The sequence below is a fragment of the Chamaea fasciata genome, unplaced genomic scaffold (assembly GCF_029207755.1).
Source record: "Chamaea fasciata isolate MVZ Bird 193981 ecotype frontalis unplaced genomic scaffold, bChaFas1.0.hap1 SCAF_9, whole genome shotgun sequence".
Classification (NCBI taxonomy): Eukaryota; Metazoa; Chordata; class Aves; order Passeriformes; family Sylviidae; genus Chamaea; species Chamaea fasciata.
Window position 1 is genome coordinate 20,255,537 of NW_027094094.1, and position 24,749 is coordinate 20,280,285.

The window sequence follows — 24,749 nt, forward strand, 5'->3', positions numbered from 1 at the left end:
GCAATTGATACAAGCGCAGTGTAAAATAATCGAGTAATAAAGGGCTTCTGTTCAAAGACAAGCAATGGGAGCGTGGAGGTCAGAGCTAGAGATGAAAATGCCACATTATTTACTTTCCGTGGGGCTTATTGCCAAAACACATTTTGCTCCCCAGATAAGGGTTCTACTGATAGAAAAAACCATTATATTAATAGTCACTGATCTCATGCATCATGGTACTTTTAGCGCATGCATTTGCTGTGGAGGTTACAGGGAATGGAGGCAGACAAGTCCACTGGTCCTGCTTCCCAAATCCTTTGGAAGCAGCAGCCATCTTTAAGTTACACAGCCCTGTTATCTCAGCAACTTTTCTCTGACAGTTGGAGAGGCAAGGAATATATATAAAATTAAGAAAGTCTGCTCAGTCCTAGCAAATTCAAACCCTTCAAAACCATCTGCACTCCCTTCAGATCTACCCTTCACAGTCGTTCAACTCTAAGATTGCTGTACATGATAATAAAAGCCTACATTTTAACTCACCTGGATTTCCAAAGTGCTTATCCTCAAATTTTCTATTACTTTCTACGTGAAATCCAAGTTTATTCTCCCAAGCCTATATTTAAAGAACACTCTACCTCACCCCAGTGGTGCTAGACATTTCTCAAGGAAGAAGGGTAGGGTAAAACCAGCTTTTTGTCCCATTCTGCATGGAACTTGTGGAGTTTGGATAAATGGGAAAACAACAGCAGGTTCAAATGTTATGCAATTGCTCAAAAGCAGTTAAACATCACTAATCAATCCTGTACAACACAGGAAAACATGACAAACAGGCAGCTGTCAACCCTGTGGTGAAGTGGAAGGTTCTGGTTTGACTCAAGCAAAAGCTCAGCCAGCCTGATATCAGTCATTCATTCCCCTTCCAAATCTTTACCTCGACTTTCCAAAGTGGAGTTTCAAGATTAATTTAGTATTTGTTTAGTCTCCAGATATAAACATTTTGATTGCAAAATTCTGTATTTTACAGCCATCAGCTATTGCCAAAAAATTTCAAGGCCCATTTTCATATGGCACCTCATTAACAAACAATCTCATCTTTCTTCCACTGGTAACACCACTGATCCAAAAAACCAAGGGATTTGTACTCTGGCTTGTGAATTCCAGTTCAACAATGACTTGAGAGCCCCAAAAGATTCCAGAAGTAGTCAGCAGTATTCAACAACATATGGCTTAATGACTGATAGCTTTCTAAATCCTAAAATCCTGCAGCCATTCTTTTCCTGACCTTGCAGATTTTCACTGCCGAACAGAAAAATCCTCCTGTAAAGAATTTCTTCAGTCTGTAACTGCTACCTTGTTATAACTGTGAGTTCTCCTGTCAATCTTCACACCCCTTTCTTTGCTTAAAACAGAAGTCAGTAGCACTCAACTCCCAAATCATATGCTGTTCACATTACAGCACCACAAACTCCTCTGTTTTGTTAAACCCTCTACAAAACCAATGACTTCGGAGACGTTTGGATGTGGAAATATGCACGCATCCATACAGAATAACAACCACACAAGAAACAGATTTTGCAGGAAAACAGGCAAACAGAAGAAGTCCGGCTCCATTAGTACTTTTGATTTCAAAGGAAACACAGTGAAGATTAAGAAAAGGCAGCAACACATTGAGAGTAGCAACAGACTTTGATCAAACAGATGGACAGGGTTTGGATGGAAAAATACATCTTTCTGTTGATTTGCTATGAATCTCAAAGTCAAATACTGCAATGCACTGCTCTCTCCCAGTAGTGCTCAAGGGGAGAGATGACATCCAGGGCAGAAATCAGTTTCCTCAACACATGTAACACTGGCTAGTGAAAACTTCCACAGAGGTGGGCAGACAATTCCCACCTCCCTTGTGATCAACAGCTGCAGCCAGATAATGTATTTGTTAGTACCACAAAAACACTTATCCCCTCCCTCTTTGCTCAGGACAGTATTTGGTATTAAAATAATAGTTCTAGATTAAAGTATTAGCTCCTTGTATTTTGTGTTTTATCTATACCACCATTACCACATACAAAGACAGATTGTAACTCCAGGTTCTTGACAGACTAATAACATACCAAGGTGCAAAATTGAAGCAGTATAGAGGAGCTCACAAAAAAAGAGAGTAAAGGCAGAGCGAGCAGCAGTTTATGGTGCCTTTGCTGGGTCCCAGTATTAAATGCGTACATCATTTTTTCCCTGTTTTGCTAAAACTGACAAGCAGAAGGAACACTGCTGCACTGCAGAACATTATATAGATTCATACTTCACATAAAAATATAAAGCAAATGCTCCCAGCATCCACAACATGCTGATTATTCCTCTTTTTTAAGCCATCATCTGTGCTGTATAGCTATAAATAACATTTCAGCAGAATCACGAGTGTGCACACACATGCATAAGCTGAGTTTAAGATCATTACTATGTAGTTTTAGAAGAGTAAGTATAACTAATAAGAACAGGGAAACTCGTTTTTGCTTAATTTGGTTCTGTATAGAGAAGCATTTGCTGTGAAACCCACTGAAGACTTCAGAACTTTAATAGGAAACACACTTGCACACACCACAAGAAAAAGCTTACTTAATCAGAACATCCTGTATTCAACAGCAGTTCATAGCATGTGGAAGAGTTAAACAAACAAGTTGGGGGAAACATGCCATGACACCAAATACCTCACCAAAAACCTGGAACAGACAAGCAGGGGTAGTAAAACTATACAAGTAGGAGGCCAGCAGAAGAAAACATCTGATTGATGCATTTAGGGAAATCAGAGGAAAAGATTGTCTCTGCAAGCTGATGAGCTGGGTCCTGTCCTTTTTGAAATATGAAGCAAATAGACATGACCGTACCTCGTGCCTCTGCAACCCAAACTCAGAAATGAAGTGTTTGGCACATGCTGCCATGGCCCCCCCGCGGCTCGTGAAGCCCAAGACTAGACCTGGCCAACTGGTCCATGGCTGGCTGAGCCGACAGCCGTGGACACGCTGTGCCGTTCCCCAGCCGCACGCTCAGCCCACCACAGGACCTTATGAAGGAGGATAATAACAACTTAACGCACAACCATCCTGAACTCATGGCTAAACACCAAATATAGGCAAAGTCATGAAATGGTTCCTACAAACACAGGAAAGGAGCCCTTGAATAACAGGATTTTCAGCTACTTTCACTACTTGAAATTTTACTTTCATTGAGAAACCCCTTACAAATAGATAAATTGCTTGAACTCTTCTGATATAAAACATCTTCTGGAAGATTGCAAAAAAAGCCTTAACGCCAAGTTTAACCGACCTCACAATGTGAAAGTTGGAGTAGATGGCTAAAACAGGCAAAGGATACTCTCCTCATTAGACACGTTTACTTTGTCAAACATTTCAGAAACTCAAACATTAGAGAACATGACTAGTAGACAAAAATGAAAATTTCCTGTGTGCAGATTGTTGTACAACCATATTTTCTGGAGTACAGATCTTTTGTTTTATATTAGAACTACTAATAAGCTGAAGCCATGAGATTGCATATGAACTTTCACGAAACTCTGGCCTCATTGAATTTGAAATAAAAATTCAAATTTTTTAAGTTATGATTCAAAAAAACTGATTCTCTAAGTCTTAACAGACAGTACCATAAGAAACTAAATACATACGTATTGTAAAAACTTATAACACTCTTCCCAAGATTTTAAAATATTAAAATCTGTAAGTAATCTGCTGGGGAAGAAAAACCCAAACTGTTGTTCATTTTAGAAGATGCAGAAACAATGACATAATGTCCTTCTATCAAAACCAGGCATATGGAGATGATGCTATTGTTTTCATTCAAAAAGGTTATTTTATCTTCACCAGAAAAGTACTGTGAAACTACCAAATGCAAAAGGGATTATTTTGTGTCCTGCTGTGTCCTGGAGAGATCCACAAAGCATGAAAGGGACTCTTGTTAAGCACAAGCAAGCTCTGTCCTAATGGGTCACAGAAGCAGAAGCTGTGCAAATGCAGTATAATACAAGCTGAACAGACCAGTTGGGTGTTGGGGTAAGAAAAAGAAGAATGATGTCGACAGCTTTGATTTTTTTTTTCTCTGCCTGGCAATAAAACGACCCAACCGAGTAGCACCAGAAGCTCCCTACAAAAAACCCCAAACTCATCTAAACAAAAAACCCAAACCCCCTTGACCTCCCCCAGAAAACCAAAACATCTCCCAGCCAGAAAAAAACCCAAGCTCCAAGAAGCACTCAAGAGGAGGTATATAGCCTGAAAGGGGCCTGTCCACATTATTTGTGAGTTGTTCATAGGCAGAAAAAGATCATGAAGAGATAACCTGGTTACAAGAGCTCTCCTCTTAGCAACTGAAGAAACCTGTTAAAGATAAAATTAAAACAATTCTCAAGGTGCCCAGGAAAGTTATCATATATTTAACACCAACTAGGACATGTGGAAAGGAAAATACCTCTAATGAAACTTGTAAATGTAATGTAATGAAACTTTTAAAACGGACTGATGAGCAAATTTAAGGGTATGTACACATGCCTTCATACACAAAAAGGAGGCCTGTCCTGACAGCCTGCGAAGTACCCAGCCAACAACAAATGTTAAAGCTACTAATTTCAACACTGAAAGAGTACCTAGAGAAAACTGCTCTAGCTCAACATCAGAGAACAGGATTTCAGCCTGTACTGGGGACAAAAGAAAAAAAAAGAAAAAAAAAGAAAAAAAAAAAAAAAAGAAAAGAAAAAAAAAAAAAAAAAAAAGGATGCTTATTTTAGAGATTCGGTCTAATTCCTTTCAGCAGGAATTCAACTTTTTCAATGCTTCTGTGGGTCTGAGCTCTACAGAAAAGCAAGCAGCTACTTCTGTTACTCCCCCAAATCTGATCTTGCACTGGCTGAAATCACTCGTGAAACTAAACAGTCTTTTAAATAGGGACTCCCAAGAGTGCTGCAATGTTAAGCACAAAGGATTAAGCAGCTTCTGGCTTAGTCCAGCACAGAACACGTGAAATTTAGGATGCACAGCTTCCCAAACTTTTATCTTATATTCTGTATACTTGGTTCATCTTTTTTCTTCCCCCACAGAGGAAAAATGCCCGGCCTACAATGATGTGTGTCATTCCTCAAGCAAAGTGCCTCAGGGAACAGCACTGGAGCACAGAGAAGCTTTGGGGAAAGGTCTCAGGCAAGAGACAACAGCAGCTTTAGGGGTTCTTCCACTCCATCACACACAGTAGGGAACAGGAAAGGAACTGGGTCTCAGGATGATAACATTTATGTAAGCATTTGGTTTCTGGCTTCTAATTATGGATGTAATCCTTTAGGAGTGCGGCTGTGCCATGTAGCACCCCTGGGGGCAGGGGTACAGCCCCATCCTGCCCTCCTGGGGAGCACCAAGGGTGTCCAAAGACGAAAGCTCCAGGGATTGTATGGTATGGCTGGTCTTAGCACAGAATTTCCAGTAAGACCATTGGGACCACTCAGTGACTGACAGGCTGGGAAGGCAAGACATAGCTGGTAACAGGAAACTTGCACAGAAGCCTATTTCCATTTTGTCTTTCGTAGATTTCTTTTTAATTTTCTCTTTTTTAAAAGTAACATTTCTATTACTAATTAAATAAAATACGGCTTTTTTGATGTTGAAATCTTTTCAGTCTTTTGGGAACTCACCACAGCAGAAGGGTTAGACACATCCGTCTCAAAAACTGTGGGGAACTCCATATCCTGCCATGGCAATCCAAAATGGTCCCTAAGGCTTGCTTCTTCCTGCAGGCTCCCATACAGGTTCCACAGCCACCACTCCCTACACTGGGAACCCCTAGAGCTGGTCACAGGACAGAATCTCCACCTTACAGTTGCAAAGCAGTCACGTGTTGCCCACACCTTCTCTTGCCAAATCCTGTTAGGGCAAGACCAGCTGATATTGCTCCAGGCTCGCGTCTACAAGCATTGTAATGCTGCACAATAGAACTTGTTTTCCCCAGAATTCCCCAGACAATATGCTGCCAACACAAGAAGCTGCTGAAGAGATGCAAGTGTTGTGTTAGCAACTTGGTGCAGAAAGAATTCAGATCCAGCACCACCAGCAAGGCAATAAAAGGACAAAACCAAACACTGTCCTGTTTAGAAGTTATCTCCCCCCAGAATAACCAGCCTCCAAGGAACAATCACCTGACATCTGGGAAAGCAACATCTGTAACAGCTGTCCTTAACAAGAAGGGCTACCACACCACAATAGTATTTTCAGTCATGTCATTGATAAAAGCTCTTTTGAGAAATCATTTACAAAATTTTCCTTCAATAGGAGACGAAAGCATTCAGACACACTGTTACTATAATTATTATGCATTGCTTAACCAGCATTACAACAAGTCTTATACAACACTTCCTTATACACACACCTGTAAGGGAAACAGGAAAAAATAAGAATATTTTATCCAGATTTAGAGTCTATGCATCCTTCCTCTGTGATTAAGAAAATAAAATAAATCATGCACACGTGTGCGTGCACACATGCAATTAAGTGGATGATCTGGAAAAATCTTACATTTATCATCAATCAGAACTGAACTCACTCCATTGGAAGTTAAACTCCTCTGAGCTTGAGCCAAAAAGTACAGTATTAGAGGCATTTTCTTTGCTAGACTAAAAAGTTTTTCGAGATTTTAGCATTCTCATTTCTCCCCAGTTACATCTAAATTCTCCAATTCCAATAGACTCAGGTGACCCAGGTACTCAACAATTTAGGACAGCAATATCCTCTTGTGAAATCAAGTCCATGAGACACTTTGGAGAAAGTCTGTATAAATATGTATGGCATTACACATCACTTTAAAAGACTATTACTATGATTGTCATCTGGTAATCTGGTCTCACATCTTACATCTGTATCAACTTCTAGGAAAAGCATCAAGGGAATAACATCAGTTGGAACATGGAGTTAAACTGTCATACTGAAAAAAACACCTTCCAAATGCATTTGTTTCATCTCTCTTAACTTTGTTTGATTATGTTTATATCTACTTCAGAGGGGCAGTATGAGCGTAAATTTCTCTAACACATTGCTTTGACTATATCCAACCATTCCCCCTTGCCATGGTAAATCAGTCTCCCTGCACTCCCTTCTAAGTGCCCTCGACTCTAACATAATATTGACTTCCACATTTCTAAGTGCATTATTAAATCCTGTCCCAAAAGTTTACGGTCCCAGTCTTCAACTAGCCATTAGCTACATTATAAATCAAGTGCTTCTGTTTTCTCTCCCTCAGAGAAGATGGAAACATACCAAAAACATCTACAAAACTATCTGGTTATCCTCCAAATCACTCCCTTCCTGCCAAGCACGGAGAGGCTCAGCAGCAAAGCAGCAGGTGTGCCAAAACCATTGTTCATCCTGACAGCCACCACAGTCTGCTTCCTTCACTCCTCGGGCTGTTTGTCATGTTTCTCTGGCCTTAAACAGAGAACTCTTTAACCTGGAATCATCCTGTTTGGGTTTTTAAGACACCTAAAACTCTCAAGACCACTGTCATAACCTATAGACATAACTACGTTATAAATTAACAACTTCAGAAAACACAAACTTCTGTATATCCACTGCAACACTCCTCTGTCAAAAAACCCCAAGAGGTTTCCAAACTGTCAGTTATAATAATAGCAATAAAAAAGCCTACGGCTTCTCTAACTCCTACGAAGCACGGTGTTCTAGGAAGAGGATGTATCATCTCAGACAACCTCTGAGAGGAACCTTATTAAGTAACTAAATGAAGCCAAAATCTTGGGGCCACCAGAGTAGTGTGCAGAGGGCACTCCCCCCTCCACACCAGAGCTCTGGGACAGGCAGTTCACACTTAGGCTCACAGGAGCAAATTTAGCTCACAAAATTAGCACTTTTGGAGAGACGGCAAGAGTGGAAGAGGGGGCTTGCTTTTTTCCTACTAAATTAGTGACCAGAATCAGCTTATCAAGAAGTTATAGTTAGGGCAAGGACATTGGAACTTGAGCTCCCAGGTATGGATCAGATGAATCTGACCTCTGAAGAATATAATCATTGGCTTTGTAATTCTTGTCAGTTTTAGGCAGCCTGAGAAGTTATTCCTTCAAAAAAATCTGGAATGCATTAGAACAGGCAGAATGTTTATTACACTGAATGTCAAGTACTGGAACTGATACATAGATTACTCCCTCCTCCTTCATCCTCTCTGATGACAAAGTCTAAAACTGGACTTATCATTTTATGGAATTAGAATTTCTGCTTAGTGCCGCCCAATATATCAAAATAGCGTGAGGGTTTTGGTTTCTTTCCTTTTCAAATCTAGAAATTTAAACAAATATGTACTTTTTGCTAAGCTGAACCACAAAAAGCATGAAACAGTAGTGACAGACTTCAAACAATCACAAAATTATTACTAATTTTGGAAACAAGACACCTGATAAAAGGCAGGGGATCAGGAAAACGCATAAAGCAAGTTGACTTTTGTATATCAGCACATCAACAGAAAAGCCCTGCATATGTTTAGTACCTCACTTCATTAACAGCTTTCTTACACAGAATTCAACAAGTAGAAGGAAGAAAAAACACATCTAACTTATCAAAAAATGAGTCTGGAGCACTTCTGACTAGGTAATCCTTACACTGTAAAGCAAGTGGGGTGGGAAATGAACTGCCAACATCTCTTCCAGCTGTAACAACTGATACGGTGAGAAGAGATTCTGATTGGTTTTACCTTCAAATTTATCATGGATACTATCAGAAAAAGTTATGGTATGGTGGACCAGAGGCAGCTTATGTTTTAGAAAGTACCCTTCACAGAGACAGAACATCATACATAAAGTGTACACGTATGAAACACCATTAGCTAGCAGGACTGGAACACTGAAAAGCAAACTATTAACCAACTGAAGCAATACTCTGTCTTTGTATCTTAGAAACAAAAGCCAGCCACACTGAAAACCAGAATTTTCCATCTTTCAGTACTGTATGTAGGAGAGAATTCCTATGACAACTTGAATTCAACCGAAACAGTCACGTCACACTGATGGTGACACTGAATTAAAAATCAGAAAGACCTACCTTCAGAAGCTGCTTTCTATTTACGCTGTGGGCTCCACACTGGTATCACAACAGAAGCTGGAGATCAGAGCAAGTTGGGAAAACTGAGAACTCACTGTGAGAGTAACTGCTCTGCGTAATACTTGCGCAGAAAAATTATTTAAAGTGAGGAGGAAAGAGCTAGAATAGCACGGGAAGGGATAACCTGCTGTTTCAAACAATAGGAAGCTGTTAAAACAAAAAAAAACAAGGGCCTCCCTAAGCACAGGAAAGTCTCATTCGAAAAGCATTGCCCCCATTGCCACCTACCAGGCAGGCAGCTCTGACAACAGAGATAAGGGCAGAGGCCCGGCCCTGCCTGCCACCGACAACTCCCCTCGGACACAGCGCCAGGCAAGGAGGAGGAAAGTTTTCCAAACACTTTATAAAAGAGACCAGGCCGGGGGCAGAGGAGGAGGAGACAGGGCTGCAAGGGATGACTTCATTTTACAGCAGCAGCCTGCCTGTGCAAGGCATGGCTCCCCTCAGCGTGACCAGTGAACTGGAGAGGTTCCTGCAGATTCTGCGGCTAAATGTCAAGGGTTGTTTTCTCATAGGAGAAATTGATAACCAGGAGCAACGTGTCACCATTTAACAGAAAAAATGGAAAGGACTCAAAAGATGCCTTCGGTTTTGGTCCCTCAGTTTACAGCCCTGCAGTTGCAATACAAACTTAAAAGCAGTTTTTCAAAGAACAATTACTGCAGGACACTTCCTGGAACCATCCCCTGTGGTTCAAAGCCAGTGATACCGATCACGGAAAAAAGAAGTTTGTTCAGAAAACCAGCTTCCTATCCCCAGAACCTCCCATTAGCTCAGCAGTAGCATTACTACATGATTATTCCCAGACGCTCCTACAGTACAGCTCCAGGACACGGGTGCCACCTGCATTCAGCATCAATTTGTTCTTCCAGCACGGTCGCCTTAAGAGCACAGACAGGGAGACTTACTGTACATCCAAGACTGAAATAGCTGTGAAGAAAACTTTGGTTATGTTACCAAAAAAAACCCCAAACCAATGCAGACCATTGTCTGGCTGCCCCAGCACAATATAATGCTAACAGAATCAGATTGAAACATAATAATGCTTTGGACCATATAAGGAATTGAAGATACTATCCCCACTGGGACCATTTACCTAACAGAAACAAACAATGCAAAAAGGAAGCATTTGGAATACAATTAAACTGGTTTGCCCTAAGAACAATTTAGTCTTGCAGGATAGATGGCTGAGCCAAGTTTTAACTATGTCTTTCCATAATGATAGACTTTTTGAGGGACAAAAATAGGAGAACAGAAAGGAAAAAATACAGCAAAGGCATGATACTCAAAGCAGCTTTACCTCATGATGCTTCTATATAGCTTTTTAAAAAAGATTTAGTGTGAGTAAATTTCAAATAAAGTAATTTTCTAAAGTGCACTGACAGTGCCATAATTGTGAACAAAACCAGTCCGATGTTCAGTAATCATGCTGGGCTCAAAACCTCCTCCACAGCTGCGCGTGGTTAAAGCGGCCTGTTAACTCTGTAGCACTCTTTCCTCTAACAGCTTGTTTCAAGCAAGCCAAATCACTTAGAAACAGTTTGCAACACCAACACAGACGTTTTCAAGGCAAAAGCAATATGCCAAACCTCATTTTTAGCATACAGAGTGACCAAGTCTTCCAGGTGTCTCACACTACTCCTTGGATCTGCATGTTTACTCTCAAGTATCTGGAGAGTCTTACCAAGAGGTAGCAAGTCCATTTGTTCAAGTGGCATTATTTCCACAACACAATGACCTGAGGTAGGTAAGCACCCCTGCAGAGCAAACACTGGTCTCTGCACTCCTTTAGTCTGCCTCCTTCCAAAGGACAAAGCATTTGCCTTTCCTCCTCAGACACAAAGACCACATACATCCCCCATGACTCCACTGACTTCCTTGCTGAGGTGACGCCAGCCGATGCTCACAAAAAGGCAGCAGCATATAAATCAGAAACATCAAGAGTTTTGTGGTACTGATGTTTGCAAATTCCTATTTGCTTCAGCCTCAGTTCCCATAATTTTAGAACTCTTTTTCAGCTTTTTGAAAAAGTGCTTCAGGTGTCCCCACATACTCGAGTAACTGCTAGAAATATGGATCAAATTGTGGACACTTTCATACACCTGCTTTGACATCATTTTGCACAGTCCCTCAGCGTGTGGATAGTGGAGACTATCAGTTACCTGTCTAAACAACAACCCGTTCTTCAATACTTCAATGCATGAAGAAAGCATGAAAATTATTTCTAAATGAAAGCGAGATCAGTTTTGCTTCCATCACACCTAAAATTCAAACTTTTTAGAATCATACAGCAGCAGAGGACAAGTGTTTTATTACCAAAACAAATCCCTCTGCATTAGACAGAAAATAAGAGCTGGCTCTGTGCTGACGAGGGTCAGACAGTTCAAAAAGCAAGTGGGGCTCCATGCCTTGAACAGAAACAGAGCGACAGGTCCGCAGCAGCTGGAGAACAACAGTGCTACTGCACCCACAAAAGAGCTTTGCCAAACACACCAGCTAAGAATCTGACTCACTGCCACCAAGCTAAGAAAGAATTCAGAGCAATTACCACATTTCTGCACAGAACAAGAAGGAAGGGGGGGGGAAAGAAATCATTTCAACTCTTCTAACATTTCCTCCAAATTGGGACAGCACAGCAATCCTCAAACTGTTCTGGTCAAGTAGTGCAGCCCCTAGGGCAACTGGGACAGCAATGCTAGCAATTATACAGCCATCCACACAGCTACCTCAGACAGCAAGGAGGCAGGAAAACCAGGCAAACTAAACCAACAGAGACAAGCCTGGAATCTCTCTCCCTCTGCCTTCCTTGCTTTCTTGCCTTGGTTCAGACATCAGCAATCTGAAGCAAATATATTTGCAAATAACCCCATGTATTAGCAGCATGCATGCCAACAGCATACCTTCATGGCTGGCAAGATAGAGATAGCCAAGAAAAATGACAAAAGCATAAGTTTAAAAAAACTGAAGAAACCAAGTATAGATGACAGAGCTGAAATAACCATTCTCTTAAGACTGAAAACAGTTCTTTTCCAAATGTCTGGAGAGTCATATGATTTAGGCTTCCTTCTGCTTTTGCACATCTTTTAGCTTCCTACCTAGCAAAGGCTATGCTAGCCCTTCCCTTCACCTTCATATAATTATCCACCACAGCACTCCCACTCACAGAGCTGGAAATGTCAGCACATTCAGTACAGTTTAAATATTGTAAGTTTGTCTTCATGAAGAAGTTTGTCAAGAATATATGCTACATGGTAAAGATGGAGTTTCTTGACTGCCAACAAAGAAGCTGGTTGCAGAAGTTCCTGCCCACCTTCCACAGATCAGTTCTTACTATTCTCTCTGTTCTGCAGGTGGCAACCAGCGTAGGACCAACATTACGAATTGCCTCATGAAAATAATGTGGGTTAAAAATAACCAGAAAATAAAAGTATAAAGTGGGCTACTTTTATACCTTCAGTTGTTCAGAATACAGAGCAGTCCCGCAGCATGCACTTGCAACTGGCACAACATAGACCAGCAAACCGGAGCGGCACAGGAGCAGGGGAACAGTAGTGACAGCAGATTCTTTATGAGCTTTGCCACCAAAGTCAAGACACCATGCAGATGTACGAGTCAATCCAGTAATTTCGAGCACAGGTAACTGACAGTATGTTTTATGATACAGCTGTGCCAAGCAGACAGCTGCTACCAGGGCTGATCCGTCACCATCATGTGCCCGTTCCGCTCCCCTTATGCTAACACCGGTAAGTTTGCCAAAATGACGTATAACAGGGTGGCAAAAACGGTTGGCAAAAAACAACTCCAGCAATGGAAATTTTTTTTTCCATTCGTTTTCTCACTCAAAAGCAGGGAAGTAGGCCGGATGAACAATGCTTCTTGACAGTGGCCTGAAGTTAGATCCTCCTTCCCAGATAACAAAGCTGCCCCTCCATCTGCAGTCAGATGGCTGTGCAGCAATGGGAACACAGAGTGAAGGTGCAGTTCCGTCTAACTGAGGGAAACAGCAGACTGTGCCAGTCTGTGTATTTTCCCCAGCCTCACGCTCCCACTGCTTCCGAGCACTGCATTGAGCTGTGAGCCACTTGCAGGAGCCACTTCAATCAAGAGCTGAACAGGGAGAGAGCAGAAGCACCCAGTCAAGATCCAGCCACCTGCCCTGCACAGTCCTTAAGCAGACACAGTGAGGCTGCACTCCAAGAAAGATGAGTTCAAAAGAACTGATGCAAATTAAACCCCCTGGTTAATCTTTCTAGCCTCTTTCTTTTAAGTAAGTACATTCTTCTAGGACACTAGTTTTTAGCTTAGAGAATGCATCCCCTGGACTTTTAAGAAGTCTGAAAACAGACTCTTCACTGAAAATCTCTGAGGGCAAAAAAGTTAACTCTGTGGATAGAAAGCAGCGACCACCAATGGTTTCTTTTTTGGGGTCTGAGGAGGGTGAAGAAGGTGGGTTAAGAAAGAGAAGGTCATGTTCCCACATCAGCAGTGCAATTTTCAAGAGGATGGAAAAAAGCCAATTAAAAAAAATCTAACAACAGTCTAACAAACTTCAGGGCAACATGTTCAAACATATTGGGCAAATACATATGCTGTACTCAGCTGACCTTTTCCACATGGCAAGACAACTGTTTAAGTAAGGTCTGGAGAGTGGGGAGGCACAGCAAAATCTTGCTTTTCCTTCATCAACATATCCTTAGAATCAAATGGACTCATATTTTAAAAAAAAAATCCATTCTGTTTTCTCTTACCATCCAAGTTACTTTTTTTTAATAGTCAGGTAACTCAGAGTTACTCAAATAGCTTGTAAATCACAAGATGAGCAAAAATCTTTTTTGCATTTTCTCATATAAAATAACCAAAGCAAGCATAGTGCTGTTTTGTTAGTTAACAAAAGAGAATCAGAAATATTTTCCAAGACTACTCAGACATTGACTAACACGAAGACAGAGTTTTTACGCCCCCACTTTCCTTCAGCCTCCCAACTGCTCATTCTCATCCTTGTGAAACCCTCCAACACAGCAACACAACAACCTGGTCAGGGTAAACAGCAGCCAGGTGGAAAGACAGGCCAGGGTAGTTTGAAGTCAGATCTGTTCCTCAGTGTGCCCTACATAACCCCCACAAGCATTTTTTGTGTGGAGTGACTTGGGGTGCTAGTACCAGTTGAATTAGTTTAGACTACATCTGTTCAAATAAAATCAAAACTAGCTTTAAAAACAAGCTTGGGAGCAATGAAGGGGAAACAATTCCTTTGTAGGTGAAGTCTAGTCTTTGCTATCAAGAGTCCTGTTGCCATAATTCCATTTCAAACCTTATATCTGACAAACGAATGTGGCTCATTTATAATTTTAAGAGTAAAAGTATTTTCCACTTGATAAAAGCTATTTTATTTCTAATGTGTATGTGCTACAAGGCAGAGCGCTCCACATCGAAACCAGTCTTTCTTTTGGCAGATGATTCAAACAAACAAAAAATAAACACTGGGAGAAAAACAAAGTGCTAATACCCTGAGCACGTTACTATGAACATATCCTGCTAGCAATTTGACTTTCTACATCTAGGAACTCTTAAGAGTAACTCAAACTAGTTTTACCTGTAGCACTGGGAAGTCTCAGAGACTACAAAAGCCAGGGTTTAAAACTTACCAAAGACAAGCAAGAATCTAAATAGCACTCTTTACCACAGAGGTAACACCACAAATACCACAAATAACTGCACTTCTTGTTTCTACCACCCTCCTAAAACCACCACAAAAACAAGAAGAGCAATTCTGCTGCATACTCACTCCCAGTGACTGCCAAACACAGTGCACTGCATTTAATCCATCCTGCTTTTGTAACTTCCACCTCAGTAAGTGGACCCAAGCCAAAAAAATGTTTTATAAATATCCTATCAAAAAGAGAAGGCAAAAGGTCTTCTTGACTGCAAGTAAGACACCAGGTTATGGATGCCTGTTAATCTACTAAAGCACTAAATTAAATTTCTTGGTCAAAGCATGAGCACATTCTTTGAGTGACTGTGATGCCATGCTGTGTCCAAAGCCAAAAACAAGTTTCCCGTCACCTCTGCAGATGGGAAAGACACACACACACACACAGAGTTTTATGCCTTAAGAGGCATGTACAAAATCATTTTCCTGTAGAAAATGGAATTTCCTGTGGTTTAAATATGATCTCAAGTTATTGAGGAATTAATTTATAGTTTGAATAAGTTAGGAATCAGGAAAAAACTTTTCCTACATAAAGCACACATATGGCACAGAACCAGCATAACTGGAGTGATAAATCTGTATCCACTTTTCCTACACTCATCAAGAACTTACACAATTGTGTGACCCTAAAATACAGCACACAACCCGTAAACCTTGAACCATAGCAATGCTGTGGTCCTTGACAAAAGGCTTGCAAGAAGTCCTAAGAAAAAAAGTTGTGCAAGTTTGGTTCACCTGCCTGCATCAAGTAAAACCAATGCTTTTCAGCCCCTTATCTGACATAAAAAGGAGATGAGAGGTTGAAGGTACAAGATTCACTTTGGAAATTAACTCCCATCATTGTGAAACCCAAATGAAAGTAAGCTTGGCTGTATTACTCTACTTTTGTATCACTTAATTTAACAGAAAAAAAAAAAATATCACAAAGCCATAGTAATAGAGAAGGTAATGAGAGTCATAAAACACTCTCTTACAAAATTTCACATCCAGCATTAATTATTTTCTGTTACGCATCCAGGATGTACATACAGCATGGAACTCCCAAGAGCAGTTAAATCCATGCACAATGCTGAAGAGCTGAAAACAAAAGTCAGTGGCACATGTGATTCCAGGAATCCTCCCAATTGCTATGGGGGAATTAGTATTTTAAAACAAACTTTTATTTGCAATTCATTAAACTACTTTCTTTATGAAAATGTGCCACTGGAAAGAAGAGGGGAAGTAACAGCAAATCTTGAACCAGCTTTCTTTCCACCTTGAAATATTTTCTAATAATTTCACTAGAACAGCCATTATTGCTTAAAATTTCACGCACCTACAAAAGCTGTTGCAGATGCTTACAACAGTGACTTTTTCAACAGTATACACAATCACATTTTATGATGGCTTTTGTTTTTTCACAGCCAGTGGAATTAAACTGGCTTAAGAAGCTAAATATGAACAGGAAGGGTAAGAAATAGGTGATGACATCCAGAGGAAACAGTAAGCCACTTGCTGAAAATCTATGGAAAGTCACATCTGTCACAGTAATAGGTGCTGTAATGAAAAAATGTACTTAAAAGTTCAAGAGATTTTCAGGTAGAAAAGTAATTGACCAGATTTCACCCTGTGGACTAATCCTGGTATGCCCTGGATTACCTCCTTGTTCACCTTAGCCTGGTGTCCTAACACAGGACTACACTAGACCACTAGACTACAAATCTGCTTCTGACAGAACACCCATACTCTGCATAAATATGGGAGGAAAAAAAAGAAAAAAGAGTAGTAAACACTACCATGATGTGACATTCACTCAGTTCCCTCTCCCTGAGGTGTAAGGCACACAAAAAGAACAAGCATACATTAATACACCTAAAGACTCCACTGGTCTTCAAGCACGCTAGATTAAAATACTTCATCCCTTTAAAAAGCCCACTGTTAACATGTCATCTGGGATGATGCATTTTCCAGGACAAAGGCCACTGGGGCTGATCTATCTATGCAGGATGCCCACTACAAAGACCAATACAGAATACCAAGCAGTATATGAACATCAGCAGCTAAATTTAGAGAGCAAAAACATCACCCATTGCATACTAATTAGACTGAAATGCTATCAAGGCAATAGAAAAAAAGAACCTGCAGAATGATGGATTCAGAGGTGTGCATTAAAAACCAAAAATAGCACATCTCTTAACATAAACGCACATCCATAGAAGTATTTTTGTTTATTTAAACAAAGACTTACTCCAAGTAAGTCTGCTTCTGCTCTGCAGATTAGAAGAGACTAAATATACTTTGGAATCTAATGCAAAAAATAAGATGTGGTAGAGATGGGCATTTCCAAATCAGGACTTCAAAGAGAAGTCTTAGCCTACATTTTTAGCATAAGAATGCCCAAGAGATTTTTTTCTAGTCTAAAGAACCAGGCCTGCTAAAGCTGTGTTTTACTTGGTCACATCCTTCTGCTACCCAGAAAATTACAGAGGTCCTCCTGCCAACTTTATCTTCACAACACGATTCCCTTGAGCAGGGAAATTTTTTTCTTTATTTCTGCCAGCTTTAACTTAACTGGTAAAAAAGTGAACATATTAGCCAGAAATTTGAACTACAAATATAGAAGTCTATTTATCATGAAGATTAAATGAATATTCAAAGAAAGGTTTCAGTGCTTCCCCATACCTTAAAAATAAAATCCCAACTAACCAATAAGAAATACAAAACCAAAAGCCCCAACCAAAGCCACAAGCAATCCTTTGCCTTTCTTCTCCAGAACCAGCAAATACAATTCCTCTGCATACAAATATTTAGGCGGTGTAAATTCCACACGGGCTTACACATTCCCACCTAACTGGTAAAAGGTCTAGTCTCTTTTCCACACAGGTGCGATATAATCTTCCATTGGCAAGGGAGGAAGAGCAGCTCTAAGACATCTGACATCCCCCCTCTAGTCCAAACACGAGCGTTTGGAATTGCCTTGATTTACTCAAGTACGAAGAGTTAAATTTCGCGCAGCACTTTCTATCAAGGACAGCAGGTACACAGCACAATTCGCCACCATGGAAAACACAATCAACTAAGGCAGCACCTGGTGCTCTCTTACTATCTAAGCAACAGTTTAAACAAGTAAATACAAATGAAACACGCAACACGATGGATGGCTGTATTACAAAAAAACGAAAAGATAACAATTAAGTTTGCAAATAATCAAACACCCTGCACACGGCGCATTTTTCCCGTCTAGCCTGCTGAAGGAGAAAACCTTTCATGTGCTTATCCGGCGGGCAGCCCCACACGCACCGAGCCGACACCTGCTGCAGCGGCCCGGCACCGAGACGCCTTCCCGGCGCGTCCCGGCTCCCGGCGCGTCCCGGCTCCCGCCGCCGCCGGCCCGCGCGGCCCCGCGCGCTCTCCGCCGCCCCGCGCACGTGCGCAGCCGCCGCCGCCCCGTCCCGCGGCGCGGGCAGCGCGAGCGGGAGCCGCGGCCCCGCCCCATGACGTCATGGCTCCGGCCGCGCACCTGATCGCCGGCGGGTCGCGCCTTAAAGGGGCCGCTGCGGCCGCAGCCCCCGCGGGGAGCGCCGGAGGCGGCCGCGGCCGCGCTCGGGGAACGCCCGCCCTCCCCCGCGGGGCCGCCCCGCGCCTTGCAGCGCCGCTCCGCCGCCTCTCGGCGCCGCCGAGAGACCCTGCAGCCGCGCCCTGCCCTCGGACCCCTGCAGCCCTCCTCCCCGGAAAGAACGACCCCAGGGCGCCGATTATGTAAATAATCTGGGCAAGCAAACCGCTCACCTGGTGGATTTTAGCAACACACTTCAAATCCTTTCCCATTCTTTCCACAGCTCTTCTTAAGAGGCGGCCGTGGCCGTAGTAGGATGTGCCTCTGATTCTTCCCGTTCCAGAATCCAAACAACTACAGTTTTTAAGAACTTGAAGGCCACAGCTTTCCCCCTTTACCCCAAAACGGCAATGCCAGTCTGCCATTGGTAAAGGACAGCTTGACCATTCTCAGCGTCATGTTCAGAACCAGATACTGAACAAGAACTGCTGCATTTCTGCTGGAAGAAACCAGCCAATGTGACATGACAGAAAACTGATAACCACTTGGTTTGTATCAACAAACAAGACACGCTCCAAACGCAATTGGGGCAAACCAAACTTACCACTACCCTCTTCCCTAATCAAAATCAATTGTCCTCCTACCCTGCTCAGTGACCCTCTCTACTAAGGAAATGTGCTGGAGGACAAGAGACCTTTAAATCAGTATCTGCATCACTTCAACTCAAGACAGGCAAATGACACGAAATGGGGAAGAGAGGATAATGAAATGGAAGATACAAATACCAGAAGTTCCTATTCAAAAAGCAAATTTGAACAGAAACATGGCAGTTTCTACACTGTCATCCTCCTTATTTCTATCTACCCACATCTATCTATTTATATCCTATTTATACCTAATCCATACAGAAAAATACTATTCTTACATAGCCAGACATGAAAATACATCACTCTCACTTAAACCTCAAGAAGGTTGCTGGGAATTCTCAAGCTGCAGGCACTTTTTTAATACTCTCACTACTGTTATCAGCCATCAGTCTAGACAGACTACCAGGATTAACCACCAGGTCTTCCAACTTTCAGGGCAACTTCATGCAAATGAATTCATCTCTGTCTGCTCCAATTCCTCATCTGTAAAATGGACAAATGACACTATCCTAATTTTCATGCATGCTTGCAGGGATAGTTCTTCCTTTTAGATATCAAAGATGAAGTAATAATAGAGCACAGTGTCACTCATGGTCCAACTAGTATCAAATAGCTTTTATTTAGCCTTCTACAGCTGTTTCCAAATATTTATTTGATTCCACAAAAGTTCCTCTTTTTCTTTGTTTCTATGCATGGGTTCCATCATCAATTATACCAGCACTCATCAAAAACAGCATTCAGAAAAGAGGAGAGACAGAATTCTGCTCTGCATATGGGAACAAGCTGAATTGTACTTACACCACATATTACAACCTCATACAGACGTTTTTGCTTCTTGCTTTGTTAATAAGGAAAACCATAAATATACATGTAATCAGATACTTCAATTCCATTCAATTCTTATTCCCCCTTATAGAGATTAGGGTTTCCCCCCTGCCGTGACACTTGTAGGCACCTAGATGTCCAAAAACATTCTCTTTATGTTTAGATTTCTTCCCCTCCCCTCACTTCCCTGAGTATTTATAAAATCTGTGTTTCTGCTTTAGTGAGCTTAGTTGCCTAAGATTACTAAATAATCCGGACTATTTTCTAGAAAATGATGAATGTGATACGGCATGTTTTCTAAAACAGAATTTCACTTTCATACTCATCTCAGATTGCATGTGGACAGAAGTTATACAATCTTATTTTATTTAGGTACTTAAAAAAAAAAAGGCAAATGCTTAATGCTTCTAGAACTAAGGTACTTCATCCCCTCAGCTCCCTAAGGTATTATTTAAACATGAAAATTTTTTGCTCTTTTTATTTTTCATTCTAAGGTGAGAAAGTGTGTGGAACAATCAAAACAGTTACACTACACTATAATTAAAAAACTCCACTTATTGTCAAAGCTAGGTTGCCAGTTCATTAGTGCTAGTTTCAATTGAGCACCTTATTTGCTAAAATTTTAGTGGCAAACACATAGTGGGATTTTATTTTAAAGTATATTCAGAACAGCCTATCTTAATTATTGATAACAATAAATGTAGAATTTAATTACGCTCAAATACACTTTTCCCTAAATAAAAGTAATTTTAATCAGTTTAAAATGTCATATTAAAAAACAAAAATCCCTTATTTGGTTGTTATCCATCCTGTTTGGTGTCTTTTTAGTCACTGAGCTCCCACCCTTAGAGAGACTCTGTGCGACTTCAATTGGAGCCTGGAAGTCAGCTCTTCACAGCTGACAGATCGACTATTGTCTGTGACATGTTTGCAGTGCTATTGCTTATCCAGACTATTGTGTTGCCTTCCTGTTGCCTTCCCCTAGAAGTATTAAATTAAACCAACATATTTACACATATTACCATCCAACACAGCTATCCCACTAACAGTGTTGAATTAGCAAGACTTAATAAGTAAAATTACAGCTCAGTTCTGTCTTGCACAGTGAAATCATGACAAAATCCCATCTGAACTTTATGTATGGAACACCAGATTTTTATCCACATTTCAGTAGCTTAAATAAATTCAGTGTACTTTTAGTCCTCTAAATAAATTGATACCACTTAGCTGCTAAGTAGCACTTACCTGCTAAATTTCTAATGTAACACTTACTTCATTTACTTCTGTTGCAACAAGATAATTCAAACTCCACTTTACAGTGAAGAGGGCTGCAGCCTTCTCACTAAATTTCAAGTTTGGATTGTAATTCTGCTAACAGAGTCTTCATAACGCCACACATTATGCTTATAAATAAAGCTTCTATTATGCTTTTTACTGTTATTCTACAAAGAGACAAACAAATATTAGGTACCATGACATCCAATAGCCTAATCCAGCATTCCACAATGAGAAGTGTCCTTCCTCCACCAAATAAAGCGAAAGTAATTTTTGTTGGTCCCAAGTTAATTATCTTCATTAAGTCATGCACAGAAAGTACAACATGATGCAGCATAAACAGTAAGACAGGTCTGTGCTTCCTCAGTAGATTTGCAAATGCAGCTAAACAAGCATTTAGAAACCTAAATTATTTAAGGCATGTACATTCCAGGTCTAAGAAAAAATAAAGGCATGAGTTTTCTGCTCTACCTACGGCTTTCAAAAACAATAGGTAAGATACAACATGAAACTACCCATTGATGAGCAGCCAGTTGCTGCCACAAATTTCATTCCAACCATGCAAGGGAAAAGCAGCTCTAGTGTCCTAACCTCGGGCGCTGGCATGAGCTCAGCTCCCAGCTCAGCAGCATCACAGCACTCCCAAACCCCAGGCCTTCTTAAGTACATCATTTGAATCACACCAAATCCTGGTCGGCCTCCTACACCCAGTACTTAGAGCTAGTTGATGAGGCTGCAACATCCTGCAAGTTCTACACTACAGCATCTCCTTATTACACATTCCTCCTACACAGCAGTCTTACCCTCCAGTTCCAGTGGCAGATGCTATTGGCATTCTCTCTAAGAATTAGTATTTGGGGCATATTTTTCAGAGATTATTTTATCACTGAGTATTCATGGACAATAAGTGTCTTACTTTGCATTCTACTACAGTAAGGATCCTCCAATTATTCCTAGTGTATATATTTCACCTACTAGATTCATACAGCTAACTCTACATTTTTTCTTTAAAGCAAGAGTTTCTGGCTACGGTGGTTCAAAATAATACCATTAAAATATGGCCAGAGCTTGAAAAAACACCAACCTTGGAGTTTTTCCACATAGATTTCCCTGGAAATTTGAAAGCTAATTATCAATATTTAAATAATCAACGTCAACAGTAACTCTACTTGCAGATAATATGAACACAAACACCCATCTACGAAAGCAAGGTACATGATACAGGAAAAATATCAGAATTTACAGCATTTAGCCCAAATTCTCTATGTGATGGAGAAGCAAAATAGTAGTAGCAGAGGAGTTCAAATAATCTCCTCAAAACCAAAACAAATATTTTCAAGTCACCCTGATCCTTTACATAATATGCAAAAACTTCCACCTCTTAAAAGCTCCAGAGCGTCTCCCTGCAGGATGCTAGACTCCTAATGCTCCCATATCAGACATCTGCCCTGTGTTTAAAGACTGCCCACGGGAAATAGGAAGGGAAATATTAAGCAAAAACATAAATTGAAAGCAGCTCTTAATAAGCTATTAGAGAGAAGGAATACTGAAATGATGGAATTTCCTTCACATTTACTTGAACAAAAAAGCTCCATTAAAAATTGCTTGGAGCTGTGACAAATCCCATTCTCAGGCGCAAAATTCAGGTTTGGCTGGCTACGCTGTGCACAGCCTGTTGGCTTTGACTCACAAAATCTCTCTGAGCAAACAGAAACTAAAAATGCTAAGTAAGGTAATTTCCAACCGCAATGATTAAAGACACGTATTCTAGGGTATTACAATGCAAACAGAGACTCGAAGTATACTAACAAAGTATGTTACACTCCCAGGTAACTGAAGATTGTATTCACTTCTTAGTGGAGAAATAGACAATGGAAACTGGGCAAGATTTTATAAACAAAACAATTACCAACAGTACACTCCTTGTTTTCATATGCTAATAATATGTCCAGTACCCAGAGTGCTGGAGAAACAACTGAAGTCATTATGAGAATGAGAAAGAAATAAAAGTTAACTACTGACAGGCTTGTTAAGGGCCCCTGAGAAGGAGAAAAGAGCTGAAAACCTTGTGTGGTACAACTCTTACTTGCATAGTGAGACATGAACACAAAAAAGATGAGGCTACTGAGTGAGAGGATTTTAGAGCTCAACGGACTGGCAATACGGACATTGACTGCATCACCGTTTTGTCAAGTGGATACTGTCTTGGGGTAAATTGTCTCCATGTACAAAGTGTTCATTTTTTACTCAGTAACATTCCAAAAAGTCTACATGTGCTGTTCATCAATCTTAAAATAATGTTGTTGTTCAAAAAACAGCCAGATAAAATTCTTTAGGAAAAAGAACAGTCAGCTATCTCAGCAACAGGTCCTTTGTTCATGATGAGACCTACTCTACATTTTTTGCAATGTTTTAAGATCACTCATCTTTCCCTTTTTCTCCTGGATGGGCTTTACACCAAACAACTTCCCACCTTCCTGACATTGCCCACCGCATACACACAAAATTATGCCTTCTGGTTCTCTTTTTGGCACTTGCACACTCACTCCTCTCCCCAGTTCAAATTATTTCAGTTGAATTGAGGCCAATTAGGCCTCATTTTCTAGACCTCAAATTATTTGATTACTCTTCTCCCAAACTCTGCTCAGGTGAACTCTATTTCCTGAGGGCATTTGCCCTAGTGAGATGCAACATTTCAAGGGAGGACTTACTCATGGATAAAGAAAAAAGAAAAAAAGATTGCTCTGTATCTTTTTATCCCTCCTGGTATAACATTTGCCCTTTTACATCAGGAATTCTGGAGAATTATCATCTAATTACTTGTTCCCTACAGTCTAATTGTGTATTCATGATTTCTTTTAAGTGTAGAACTTCAATCTGTCGCTATTTATCTCCTAAGATTTTCTCAATTTTCTCAAAATAATTTTGTGCTCATAAACTTGTGTCCTATGTATATATATTCCCTCCGAGTTCTAGGGGCATTTTTAGTGAATCAATATGGTAAGCACACTCTCTATTCTATCATCAAGGTCATTAACAAGATTGAAATGAAGCAGAATGGGTACAGACCCAACAGACCGTGGCGGATCCACAGTCAATACAACCATTTCATTTTGACAGACGATCATTAGTAACCACCTACTAGGCACAGTCATCCACCAAGTCTTGCTCCTACTCTACAAGAGTTTCTTTAAGGTCACATTTCTTCCCTTGTTTGCAATATTACAGCAAGAAGCACTGCCAAAGAACTCACTAACATGAAAAATACTAACAGTCACACTTTTCTTGTCAATTCGCTGGCCTTATTGTCATGTTACAGAAGAAAATTAGACTGGCATGACTATTTACTCTGCCTAAATCCATCGTGCTTGTGCCTCATGTTCCTGTTGTCCCCCTGAGGCTTACACTTTCTGCGGGAATTTGTTTAAAATGTGGAAGACAGCAGACAGGAAATTATAAACCTTTCCTCTCTTTACATTTTCAAGTGTCCCAGCATCTCAAAGGGCAGCTAGTTGTACTGAGATAGCTTCCATCACCCTTTTTTTCCTTAGCCAGTCAAAGCATGCGCGTCACCAGGATCCAACCTAATAAATAACCGACCCCAGTAGGTTTTGCACGCTAAAAAGTCTGCA

General features: G+C 40.7%; 1 protein-coding gene across 6 annotated transcripts in view; it reads right to left on the minus strand.

Annotated features, from left to right (window-relative positions):
• The window catches only part of USP54 (ubiquitin specific peptidase 54), a 92,618-nt gene that overhangs the window by 52,398 nt on the left and 15,471 nt on the right, over nucleotides 1–24,749 (minus strand). For 2 of the 6 annotated variants that reach the window (XM_066191415.1, XM_066191411.1), the window contains exon 1: nucleotides 18,115–18,176. The exons of 2 other annotated variants lie outside the window; for them this stretch is intronic. The gene's annotated coding sequence lies outside the window, so the exon portion shown is untranslated. Of the gene's footprint in view, nucleotides 1–18,114; nucleotides 18,183–24,749 lie in introns of those variants that run through there. 2 more of the 6 variants (XM_066191417.1, XM_066191416.1) reach the window with 2 other exon arrangements.